At 35.0% G+C, this 13,947-nt stretch overlaps 1 long non-coding RNA gene across 2 annotated transcripts; it reads left to right on the top strand.

Moving 5' to 3' along the window:
• The first annotated feature begins 528 nt into the window (after positions 1-528).
• Positions 529-13,636, top strand: LOC138710068 (uncharacterized). 2 transcript variants are annotated; one of them, XR_011335041.1, is made up of 4 exons: positions 529-567; positions 3,193-3,259; positions 5,343-5,449; positions 13,163-13,636. It is a non-coding gene; the product is annotated as an uncharacterized lncRNA (long non-coding RNA). The 2 variants fall into 2 exon arrangements; XR_011335040.1 differs by lacking the exon at positions 529-567 and having other exon boundaries at positions 3,183-3,259.
• The last annotated feature ends 311 nt before the right edge of the window (positions 13,637-13,947 follow it).

Genomic DNA, 13,947 nt, shown 5'->3' with positions numbered 1-13,947 from the left:
GGCGAGTAGCTGTCACACATCACCTCTGTACTGTAGAAACGAAACATCAAAGTCTGTGGGTTCCTTAACACGGTATGTCTAAATATAGTTTTCTAACAGACGACAAAACTTCTTGGTCTCAACAAGATATACCCAGTATTTCATTTAAAACTGCAAAGTCTACTAAAAAACTATTAAAAATAAAGCCCCAACAGAGCCATGATGTTCCAATACTGAAGAAGATATCAAAATCTTAAATTAAATTAGTATATAAATCGCACTTAGAGCCTAACTTTATTTCTGAACCAATTTCATGACAAAGTGTTAGTTGACAAAGCGTCTCCTAACTCTTCCATGCCGAGATTGGAAATACGAGTAACGAACATTCCATCGATATAACAAAGAAAAATAATGAAACTTTGTATATTATGTCATTTATATGGACTCTGAAAAGCAAAGCAACTCATTCGTTCTACTTTCAGTTTCACATATGTCGTTCTTGTTCACAGGAGTTTTTTGCCCATGCAAGTATATAAGTCGTCGTCACATTGTGCAACCATATCAATACCAGAAGCAAAGCAACTTCAGGTGAGAACCCTTCTATTCAATTTTATTGTGTTCTATCATACTCCATTAACTTCTAGCTTTATTTTGCATGTTCAAATAAGTTTCAGAATATTCTCCTCTTCTCCATTATTCTTAAAAGCCTACCTTTGCAATAATTTCTTCTTTGTTTCAAATATATTACTTATTTTTGTCTTCGAGAGAATATTCTTTACTTGCTTTGCGATTCTTAAGCTGTTGAACTTTTCCATCATCAAACTTAAATACTTAATTTTCTCAGCAAAATTTCATGTCCTCAATTATAAATGTATATAATAGTTTTTTAACTTAATGGATTAAGCAATATCACCTCTCGCATACAGAGTCTATTCCATTTTTATAATAAATTTCAACATGATTAATGTTATTTTGTAAAGTTTAACTGACAAGAATGTCTTATGAGGTGATATGAAATGTATAATTTATTCTTAGTTATCATTCCATTAGCCATTTAACTCTGTGCTTCGTGCAAGTCATTGTTGCTGAATATAGTCACGTAAATTCCGCGCAAAATAACATCACTAAAAACCTACATCATATATACCCAGATTGCTCGGCGTCATAGGCTTTGACGGTAACAACTTTTGTTAGGTTTACTATGCTGCCATCTAGTTGTTACATAAGGAGTCACGTCATAACTCCCATTTGAATTGCATTAGCGACTATACTGACATCTCGTGTTCGTTTACGGCGGACGGATGACGATCCTGGCGGTTGTTCTCTTCAAAGTGAACCGATTTTAAGATAGAAATGAGCAATCTATATGTGATCTGGGCTAAAACATACAACAGAATTATGACAACCCCGCTCAATATCCGAAACCGATTTGACAAATATAATGCGCTTATAAATTGCTATCAGAAAACATACTGTTGTACTCCTGCAATTTCCCTATGAAAAATACTGACTGATTTTAGTATGTAATTGCAGGTTTCGCCATTTGACATGTAGACTATATGCCATTAGTAGCTACGTATATATTAATAAACAAAAAATTAAAATAAAAATATATTTGTTTCATAAACATCCTATTTCCGCACAAGTACAGGGCGATTCTAAAGTCTTTCCGGGGTTTCGGGGGCCTATAGAACAGTAACTATGACAGATATAACGGAAACATTTGTATCAGAGGATAGAGTATCTAGCCTACCAAAGTTTCGCACATACCTTGCAGGAGTTCCGTATGCCCACCGTTGGTGACGCGGCAAACATCAATCCTATACTCCAGTTCCTGCCATACACGTCCCAACATCTCACGGTCGATACCAGCGACTGCATGCGTGATCCTCTCTCGCAGCTGTGCAAAATCATACGGAAAAATCATTTTTGTTTTGTCCTTCAAATATGCAGAAATTTGACTCAAACAAATGTTAAAACTCCTTTGGAAAACGAAAAGTTACATTTGTTCGGATCAAATTTCCGCACATTTGAAGGACAAAACTAAAATTCTTTGAATCGTTTATTCTCATAATATACTGCTCTCTTAAATTGACTGAGAATATTGAGAAATAAAGCGATGACCTTTCCAAAACAAGTTATTAAATATTTAATATAAAACAAGTTATAAAACAAGTTTTATATCCACAGGAAGTAAAACCTGCAAAATTGCATTAAACTGCTTTGTTTCAAATATCTCAAAGAATAACTCCCTGAAATTAATGACATTACTTACGGTTCACTCTGTATAAGAAAATCAAGAAAAGAAACGATAGTACCCATTTCTATAACAACTGTTCTTGTCACTGTGACCAATATTTTCTTTAATAAATAACAATTCTTAAATCCCATGTAATTCTAGTCTGAAATTTATTCATAACAGACTATTACGTCACTGTAGAGGCAGAATGGTGAAAATTAAATCCTACGCCATGTGCGTCAGTTTAGCATACACAATTTCATTCTTAAATTAACCACAGATTAGTTTGAAAGGCAAAGTTAGGCATAATGTTAAAAAGTGTTAAAAATCTGTAAATCAACTCTGTAACACTCTAAACAAATTATGTGACGCAAAGGTCACAATAGGCCTATACTGTGAACTCATTACCCTAAATTCCTTATGTTATTTAAAAATACTTTCCTTTACAGGAGTTGTTTCGTTTGTAAGGTCATTTCATTATACGATAATATAAAGGTAACAAGTTGAAGGTATCTCTTTCAGAGGTCGTGAAAATGTAGAGCACATGAAGGTAAATCCCATGCTTTCATGACGTCAGCATTAAATGACATAGCGTGTTAGGTACCGCGCTCCAACCGCATTTCAACCCCCAAGAAACACAAGGTACTTAATTCGACACGACGTTTCTTAGATTTCGGTTCTGTTCTGAAGGAATGTCAACTAGAAAATTCCCGCCACCACATGGAACTGAGCTCGGAAACTTCCAGTCCGAGATCAGCTGATCCACCAACTTAAAATACTCGGCAGTCAAAATTGACCGTTAAAAGTTATATTTTGTAGAATTTTAATTGTTACTATCTTTGCTTGCATTTCTAGCATATTACCACACTTTCCGTTCTGTAAAACACTATCCATTTATCCATTTACCATCATTACTTTCCTGGTTGAAAAAATATGAGAAATATGTGACCCTAAACAATCACTTTCAATTCTAGGCTCTCCTACAAAATGATTCGTACACTCTTGGTGTTTGCCCTTGCTGCAACTGTCCTCGTCATGCAGGTAAGATCAAAGTCGCTGTCACTTTGGAAATAGTTTATTTTCTGCACCTAAAGCTTTCTGAAAGTTATAAAACTGAAATATCTGAGAGGCGCCTTATGTTGTGATATAGCATATCAAACCTTAATGCTAATTCTGGCATTACTGTACAAATATTCCAGTTCCAGTTCCCATGTAACTATAAATTCTGACTCTTTGTGACAGACTGATTTAGACGTACCGGCTATCACGCAGGCGTTCCGGGTTTCAGTATCAGTGAAATTTAGGAATTTGCATTGGAAAGCAGTTAAACTAGTGCTATTATAAAAGCCAGACAAGACAATCCCTTCTTGGTATTTATTAAAATTATCTGTTCTTCAAATATTCAAAATCGATTGTAAATATTTGGAGAACACTTTGTATACGCGAGCCAATTTCCATATCATTATTATTATTACTATTAGCCCACTATCACCAATACCATTACCATTATTATTATTATTTATTATTATTATTATTATTATTATTATTATTATTATTATTATTACTATTATTAATATCATCATCATCATCAGTAGCAGTAGTAATCCTATCATGCCTGCTAGTACTATTTATTATTATTAGGCCTATTATTATTATTATTATTATTATTATTATATTATCAGTGGTAGTAGTAGTAGTAGTGTCCAGTGCCGTGGCGTCGTGGTCCAAGGCATCCTGTCTAGGACCCGCGTTACGGAATGCGCGCTGGTTCGAGTCCTCATGGGGAAAGAAATTTTCTCATGAAATTTCGGCCATTGTACTGGACATTGTGATGCACTTGTGGAGGTACGATAGGCAGCGAAATCCGGTTGCGAAAGCCAGCTATAACGGTTGGGGGGATCATCATGCTAACCACACGATACCTCCATTCTGGTTGGATGATCGTCCACCTCTGCTTCGGCATGTGAGCGTGAGGCCAGTAGCCGGCTGGTCGGTCTAGTCCCTTCACGGGCTGTAGCGCCACGAATTATTATTATATTATAGTAGTAGTAGTCGTAGTAGTAAGCCTATTATACCTATTATTACCATTATAATTAATTAGGAGTAGTAGTAGTAGTAGTAGTAGTAGTAGTAGTAGTAGTAGTAGTAGTAGTAGTAGTAGTAAGTCTATTATAATCATTATCATTGTTATTATTATTATTATTATTATTATTATTATTATTATTATTATTATTATTATTATTATTATTATTATTATTTTCTCACAAACACAACTGGGTTGATCTTACATCGTTGTATTCTTGGTTATAAGTATAACTACTAAGCATTGTAGCCCTAACTAAGAGGCTCTCTAGATACACTACTTCCCATAATTGTCTTCGTCTAATTACAATTCTAGTAAGTAATTAAAATTATATTTGCATTGATTATAATATCTTAGTACGTTTTTTAAGTAAGTGCATAGTCAATAATGTTATAATTTTGATAATGTCTCCATTTGTAATGTGAAAAATAAAATTTTCTCTCATTCTTTGGGTGCATATTAAGTGACTTCATCTTTTACTCTTTGAGAGACAGCTAAATGAAATAAAATGTACACAAGAATAGGGCTACAATTAACTAAGAGCTAGGCTACACTTTTGTTAAATTCGTGGAAAGCATAACGACAAAGCATACTTCAAAGCTCAACCCAAGATGTTCTCTAAATGTACTATTTCCCGTAATTCTCTTCATATAATTACAATTTGACTGATTAATTGAAATATTTTAATATTTATCTTATTATGTACTTTTTAATTAATTGCATATTTATACTTAGTTAATCAACTTACATTTCGCTAATGCTTTCATTTGTGAAAAAACAAAATTTTCCTCTCATTACTTGGATGAATATTGAATGACTTCATTTTTTTTACTCTTTGAGTGACAGCTAAATAAAACAAAATATAGATAAGAATAGGCCTACAATTAATCACAACTAAGAACTAGGCTAGTCCTTTATTAAATTCGTGGACCGCATAACGAGAGAGATAATTCATATTCATGAGACTTTGTTTACATTATGTGTAAATCTCTATCCATATAATTAAGAAACAGTACCATATTCCGCTGCTATTTGTTGCAGAGTGTCATGGTGGCAGCAAGACCGGATGGTGGTGATGAGAATAAGAGAGATTCTGAACCTGAACCATGTTTTCGTTAGTGTTATTAGGAGCGTTTCGTGGACAAAAAGTAGGTCTATATTCCATGCCTCATTATTGATTTGTTACTAGAAATAAGTACTTTCGTGCGAACTGTGATTGTGAATATAACAAATATTTGGAAATTCCTTAATAATAACTTTAGTATTACATTCTATTGGGAGTAAAACTGAATAGCTCAGTGGATACCTAGATTTCAATTATATGTTAAAATTAACTGGAAGAAAATAGAGTAATGAGTACGAAGAATCGTAAAATAAATAAGCTAGGCTATAGCCACAGTCTAGTACATACAGTCACGAAGCTCAATACGTAGTAAATATGCATCCATAGATAGTTGCTAACCACTAGCATCGCTAATATCGTCTCATTACAGACAATGCAAAATAGTATCGGCACAGTCTATTGTTCCTAGCACCCTCACAACTCAAGCTTCGTGACTGTATATACTAGACTGTGTTATAGTTATGAGGTTATAAAAAAAGAATAGAAAAAAAGAGGATAGATGTAGAGCAGACGTCTCAATAGGGCCTTCTCAGAGCACTTCCTCCTCTTTCTCTTTTTCAATGTAAGAGTGGAACAAGATGCAGGACCAGTTCGTGTATCTCCGGATGACGTCATTGACCGCGACGTTTGAATAGACATCTGCAACCGCTACGATGTAAGTCAGTCATTGTGTGCATCTCCGAGGAAAGAATGTTCTTATTATCGCAAATGTATGAAGAAATAAAAACTTTCATAGGGAAAGCGAAATTGTGGGAGACGCAAGTTTCAGTGGGTAACTGTTACCACTTTATTAATCTAAAATTGTTACCTGATTTGAATCAAGACCAGTGTAACAAATATAAAGATGTACTGAAGGACTTGAGAAAAGAATTCAAGACGAGATTTAAAATTTGAATAGTTCTAATTTAAAATAATTGCTTGTGAATTTCTAAGATGTTTAGGTTATTTTTAATTATTGAAAACATTACGAAATATATTATTTAACTATTATTGTAATTAATATATTAATATTAGCGTAACGTAAGAATACTTACTTTAATAACCAACAAGTTTAATTGTAATTTTATTATTATTATTTAATTGAATTTTATTTTATTAAATAGTCCACATCTGTGGAGTAACGGTCAGCGCGTCTGGCCGCGACACCAGGTGGCCCGGGTTCGAATCCCGGTTGGGGCAAGTTACCTGGTTGAGGTTTTTTCCAGGGTTTTCCCTCAACCCAATACGAGCAAATGTTGGGTAACTTTCGGCGCTGGACCCCGGACTCATTTCACCGGCATTATCACCTTCATATCATTCAGACGCTAAATAACCTAGATGTTGATACAGCGTCGTAAAATAACCCAATAAAAATATTTTATTAAATATAGTATAAACTCAAAAAAAGAGGGATATCAAAAACCTTTACTAGAAATGAAATATTGTTATTGTTTGGTCAACTGTCGGAAGACAGGTCTGAACCTCACAAGTGATACCAACAAGGCACCACTTATGAGTCAACTAGGCCAGGAGATAATGGAGTAAGGTGGCCAGTTCCTTGTGCTTAAATAATTACATAACATGTATGGTTCTTCATGCTTCAGATGTCTTCTTTTTACTCATTGATAGTATATAATTAGAAAATAAATGTAGCCTATTATTATTATTATTATTATTATTATTATTATTATTATTATTGTTACTACAAACTACTTAAGAAATTCCTTCCGAAAACAACCGTCTATTGTGACAGTACAACTCAAAAGTGCAGCTTTGTGGCATTTCTCCCACGACAGTTACAACTTAGCTCGCTCATGCGTGTAACATTAATCAGCGATCGGCTATCTTCGGGTACTGCGCTTATCTCTTCAGCTGACTATGTTATCTAGACTTGCTCTTTGTAACAACTTTTATGCGTTGGCCTTGAGACGCCTGATGTAGAGTGTCAGCATCGCAGCAAGACAGAAAGTAATAGCGAGTGCACAATATGCACTGCACATGATTGATCTAAAGCAGTGCTTATGCATAAAAATTCTATGAGAAGTCAAGGAGGGAAAGGATGAATTTTTAAAAAGAGAGAACTTAGATAAAAATAGCAATAAATGAAAATGTGTCTGTAATGAATGTAATTGCGGCACCGTTATACAAAATTATCAGGTCCACATTACACGAATGTAATTGAACGAATGAGTGAGTGAGTGAGTGAGTGAGTGAGTGAGTGAGTGAGTGAGTGAGTGAGTGAGTGAGTGAGTGAGTGAGTGAGTGAGTGAGTGAGTGAGTGAGTGAGTGAGTGAGTGAATGAATGAATGAATGAATGAATGAATGAATGAATGAATGAATGAATGAATGAATGAATGAATGAATTTAGCCATTATGTCCCGTGAAGGGCAAAGGCCTTCTATAAAAGGGGTGGCTCGTTTTTACTCGCTTAGTGAGCCATTCCAGGCGATATTTTACTTTGTCGATCTGTATACCTTTAAAACTAATGTATACCTACTATCTAGCACGAGTCGTCATTGTAACCTATTAACACTATACACTAACACACTTAACTATTTCTAGTTCGTATTAGTCCTAGTTCTTTCCACTGAGATCTGTCCCTTGCTTTTCTTGACCACTGTTTGCCCGTCGTCTTCACAAACATATCCGCCCATCTGAATCATGATCTTCCCTAGTTCCTTCTTCCGATGCATGGGAACCACATGGTGGTGGCGTGCGTCCATCTTGAGTGCTCCATTCTCGTCAAGTGCCCCCCCCCTCACTTCCACTTCGTCATCGTGGCATGTTCTGCTGCATCGGATGTGTTGGCCAGTTCTTGTAAACTGTCGTTAGGGAGCTTGTCTTTTAGCGTGACTCCTAATATTTTCCTCTGCATCTTTCTCTGGCAAGTTTGGATCGCTGCATATTGCTTCTTAGACAGAGCCCATGCCTGACACCCGTAAAGGATTACTGGTAGGATGCAGGTCTCTAGAGTCACAAACCTTAGTTTGCGGTTGATTTCTTTGTCCAACAATACTTACAAATGGCTTTTAAGGAACCCGCAGGTTCATTGCCGCCCTCACATACGCCCGACATCGGTCTCTATCCTATGCAACATTAATCCAGTTTCTTTCATCATATCCCATCTCACACAAATCCATTTTAATATTATCCTCCCATCTACGTCTCGGCCTCCCCAAAGGTATTTTTCCCTCCGGCCTCCCAACTAACACTCTACATGCATTTCTGGATTCTCCCATACGTGCTACATGCCCTGCCCATCTAAAATGTCTGGATTTAATGTTCCTGATTATGTCAGGTGAAGAATACAATGCGTATAGTTCTGTGTTATGTATCTTTCTCCATTCTCCCTTTCAGCCACAAATATTTTCCTAAGAACTTATTCTCAAACACTTAATCTCTGTTCCTCTCTCAAAGTGAGAGTCCAAGTTTCACAACCATACAGAACAACCGGTAACTTTATCCAACACTATGAATTTTAAATTCCAGAACGCCTTCCAAGCCGATGTTATTCTTCTTTTTATCTCTATGTCGGTGTTCTGCTTGATGGCTACATGTTGTCCTCAGTACTTATATTCACAGACGTATTATAGTTCTCTGTCGACCAGTTGTACTGAAGTTTGTTGTCCATTGGTCATTATTTTCGTTTTGTCGCTGTTCATAGTCAAACCTATGGCCTTACTCTGGGTGTTTAGTTCGTTTACCACCTCTTGAAGTGCTTGCGCTGTCATCTGCGAAGTGTAGATTTGTTAGCCTTCTGTCATTGATGTTTATTTCCTGTTTTTTGTTTCGTTTCTAGTTTCGAAAATGTAATTATTGACACGAAATATATCATATCATATATTAAAGTGATTCGGGAAGTGAATTAAATAGCTTAGGAGGGAGGGAAGGTCAGTGCCGAGAGAAAGGAGATGAAAGTGTTTCTGTGAGTGCAAGGGCGGAAAGGAGGAGAAGTGATGGAAAGATAAAAGAAGACTTTTTTATAACAGGAATGGGTAAAGTGGACAATGACACTTGGGAGGAAATTAAACGCAGAATCAATATGGGAAATGCCTGTTATTATTCCGTTGAGAAGCTTTTGTCATCTAGTCTGCTGTCAAAAAATCTGAAAGTTAGAATTTATAAAACAGTTCTATTACAGGTTGTTCTGAATAGTTGTGAAACTTGAGCTCTCATTTTGAGAGAGGAACAGATATTAAGGGTTTTTGAGAATAATGTTCTTGGGAAAATATTTGGAGCTAGAAGGAATGAAGTTACAGGAGAATGGAGAAAGTTACACAACACAGAACTGCATGCATTTTATTCTTCACCTGACATAATTAGGAACATTAAACCCAGACGTTTGAGATGTGTAGGGCATGTAGCACGTATGGGTGAATCCAGAAATGCATATAGAGTGTTAATTGGGAGGCCGGAGGTTAAAAGACCTTTGGGGAGGCCGAGACGTAGATGGGAGGATAATATTAAAATGGATTTGAGGAAGGTGGGATATGATCATAGAGACTGGATTAATCTTGCACAGGATAGGGACCGATGGCGGGCTTATGTAAGGGCGGCAATGAACCTGAGCGTTCCTTAAAAGCCATTTGTAAGTAAGGGGAGTGTAGGTCTAGTAGAAGGTTTAGTGAAACGAAAGAGATAATGAAAATAGGCGAGGACTATAGTGGGGGAGGCTAGCTAGGATAGCGAGCTTAGTATGGAGAAAATAGGCTTAAGTGAAATCAGAAAATGGAATATACACAAGAAACAGACATAACGACCCTATTGGATAATGGTTAAATCTTATGTTTTATTTAACGACGCTCGCAACTGCAGAGGTTATATCAGCGTCGCCGAATGTGCAGGAATTTTGTCTCGTAGGAGTTCTTTTACATGCCAGTAAATCTACTGACATAACCCTGTCGCATTTAAGCATACTTAAATGCCATCGACTTGGCCCGGGATCGAACCCGCAACCTTGGGCATTGAAGGCCAGTACTATATCAACTCGCCAACCAGGTCGACTGGATAATGGTGTAGTCAGGATTAGTAACAAGTATTATTAGAATTAGTGAATGTCCGACATAAGTAAACTGGAAATCAAGAAAGGGATTGTAAATGTGTCAATTTTGAATGAGCTGAATTAGGCTTTAAAAGTAGGAGTATGGAAAAATTTAGTTGGAAACAGAAGCGAGAGACTATAGTAAATAGTAAATGGGTGTTAGGGAAAGAGAAGAATATAATGGTGAGAGAATGTAAATGTTAGATATAAATCTAAATTATAAGAGCGTCTAATTTAATTTAATTTAATTTAATAGTCTGACCCAATATTTTGGGTTTGCCTTGCGACACAGAATAGCTCACAATAAAATTTAAAATGTAAAATTATATAAGCAGGTTTCAAACAAAAGAGATTATGACATTAGAAGAAAAATAGAACCTAGTACAATTTTAATTAAGTGTAGACTATGAAGATGCTGGCAAAATATCACTACAGGACATTTTATTATGGTGATGATGATGGTAACTTGAAGATCTCTCTTCACCTTGTATTTTTCCCTCCACTTTACAAAGGTTTTCGGAATAGTGGCTCTCGATCCGAAGAAGAGACCGGTAACTGTGATTTTTTCAGCGTTGTATTTCGCTGATAGGTACTGAATCGTGGGCTCGTAGATTTTCTTTTTCTCTTCATTCACTTCAGATGGATGAGTGCTAAGATTTCAAACTTGATCGAAGAAACAATTATTTCGGTTATTCCTATTTATAGCTATGATATCAATCCTACCAATTCTCCCAGCATCAGCAATACAATGAACTTCCTCGTGAACGTCTAGATTTTTGGGTCGAAGTGCACCTGCGATCATAGGACATGTGGCGTTGTGACGTAAAGACGGTACATTTGTGGCACCGGATACAAAATTGTGAGGTCCACATTACATGTATGTAACTGTTGCCACGAAATATATCATATATATCATATCATTTATCACATTCATTCATTCATTCATTCATTGTTCTACCCAAGGGCAGGTCTTTCACTGCAAACCCAGCTTTCTCCAATGCTTCCTATTTTCTGCCTTTCTCGTCTCATATTATATCGTATCGTAATCATATATCATATCATAGCATATTATCATCATATCTCAAGTATTAAAAACGATTTAAACTGTAACAATGAACATTTTCCACGAAAAGCCGGTTCGACATCATTTTCTGCTTCCTTCGCGACATGTTATGCTGCTTTTCATTTTTCTCCCTTAATGTTCTCCTGCGTTCAATATTACCAAAACGATAGGCTATACGTTCATTTCCTCTAATTTCACGTGGATCCAAATTAAATGTGATCATTCCGATCGGCAACACGCATATTCTCGACTTTTTTTGCTATCTGGCGTCCTCTCAAAACGTAAATTTTTAACTGAATCATTAGTATTTTCGTTTAATGTAGCCTATTTGCATTTCATACCATAATACGTAACTGAATATTTCATATTCCCTGTATTTTAATATTATTTGCTGAACTTTGATATACAGCGTTATTCGGTAAAAGTGTGCAAAAATTGAACAGGAAATCGGGAATGCTCTACAGAACATTTTGAGATAAGGAACTTGGGTCTTACAAGTCAGATTAAAGAGATATGAGCTTAAATATGTCTATCCCTAACACTTACTGTTTTGCATATTAGCCTATCTACATTTATTATTTAATTTTTCTCCCATTTGCAATAATTATCTATATTTATTTACACTCATTATTTGCTTTCATTTAAGTTTTTGAAATTATTTTGATATCATTTATAAAACAAGTTAACAATGTATCATTTTATTCCTCTCAACAGGTGCAAGAGATTACATCCACTAACATTTAATATCAATTGCTTAAATTTACTATTTGAGTTTAATATTTATAATAACTATTTGCAAGGAAATTAAATCCAGACGTTTGAGATGGACAGAGCATGTGACACATATGGGCAAATCCAGAAATGCGTATAGAGTGTTAGCTGGGAGACCTGAGGAAAAAGGCCTTTGGAGAGGCCGAGACATAGATGGGAGGATAATATTAAAGTGGAATTGAGGGAGATGGAATGTGATGAATTGATTATAGAGACTGGATTAATCTTGCACAGGATATGGACCAATGGCGGACTTGTGTGAGGGCGGGTTCCTTAAAAGCCATTTGTAAATAAGTAAGTAATAACTATTTGCATTAGGCAATCCATCATGTTTTGTTTATTGACCTACTGTCCACAAGGTTGTTCTGTCTATCGTATTTACATTGTCAGATTACAAAACAGTACATGAGTCAACGACAGATCTTTCATACAAATATCCGAAGAGTTTACCAGAGTACATACAGTATGTATGTATTTATTAACACTGCAATTGGGTATACACCCAGTGGCAGTGATATATAATATACAATAATAACATTACAATATATTAATGAAATTTACAATAATTACAGCAATAAAAAAATAAAATTAACATAAATTTGTAAATGATATGAAAATAATTTTAAAATATAATTGATAAACATAAATAATTGTAAATAAACGTTAATAAAAATGGTAAAGAAATGCAAATAATAAATGTATAAAATATGAAAACAGCAAATGATAGCGGTAGACATGATTAAGCTCAAATTTCGTTATTCTGACTTCGCTATCTAAAATGTTCTGTAGAGCATCTCCTATTTCCTATTCAAGATTGCAAACTTTTACTGAATCACCCTGAATATTTCTTGCACCAACTGAATACCATTTCTATTTTGTTCCAGGTACCTAAGTGTTGCCACAACAATGCCAGTTGAAAGAATAACAGTGAATAAATACATTTAAATAAAACCACATTTTATTATTTATTATTCCTTACAAATGTCAATATCCCACATTTATCTATAGTGTCCGATACTCCAGATTCTATAAATATTATCAGTGTCTATTTTGTCAATTTCCAGATGTAACTGTAGGATGGAAGGTGTGGGAATCAACTCGGATACTTCCTTTAAGGTCGTCTTTTATAACTGGTAACCAATTCGGAACCAATTCTGAGTTTCAGTACATTTGTTTCAGTTAAAATTATAGAGAATGTTTTCCATGTGCAATCCACAGGAATCATCCTCGTATTTTGATATAGTATATTGACTTATTTTATTTACGTATGTCTTCTGAACAACATTCGACGAAAGAATTAATAGTAATATAATTATTGAAGACTTGATAGTAGAATTAAATTCTTAATAAACGCGTAAAACTTATGAGAAGTAATTATTTATTTATTTAATTATTTATCTATCTATATATTTATTTATCCATTCATTCATTCATTCATTCATTCATTCATTCATTCATTCATTCATGTCTATAACAGGGCAGGGCAAAGCTTCAATTACAATAGACAGTACAAATATTTGCTTAGAACGTAAAATTGGAGATAACATGTAAAAAGAGATAAAACAGATACAAATGCAAGATACAAGTGTAAATACAGATGACAAATGAAAAATAAACAGACAAATAGTTACTACCTAAATAAAGACACAGATATAGATATAAATGAAAT

This window comes from Periplaneta americana, chromosome 12 (genome assembly GCF_040183065.1).
Source record: "Periplaneta americana isolate PAMFEO1 chromosome 12, P.americana_PAMFEO1_priV1, whole genome shotgun sequence".
In the NCBI taxonomy this organism is placed as follows: Eukaryota; Metazoa; Arthropoda; class Insecta; order Blattodea; family Blattidae; genus Periplaneta; species Periplaneta americana.
The sequence above is the reverse complement of the archived record's forward strand: the minus strand, read 5'-3'. Positions and strand labels throughout refer to the sequence as shown.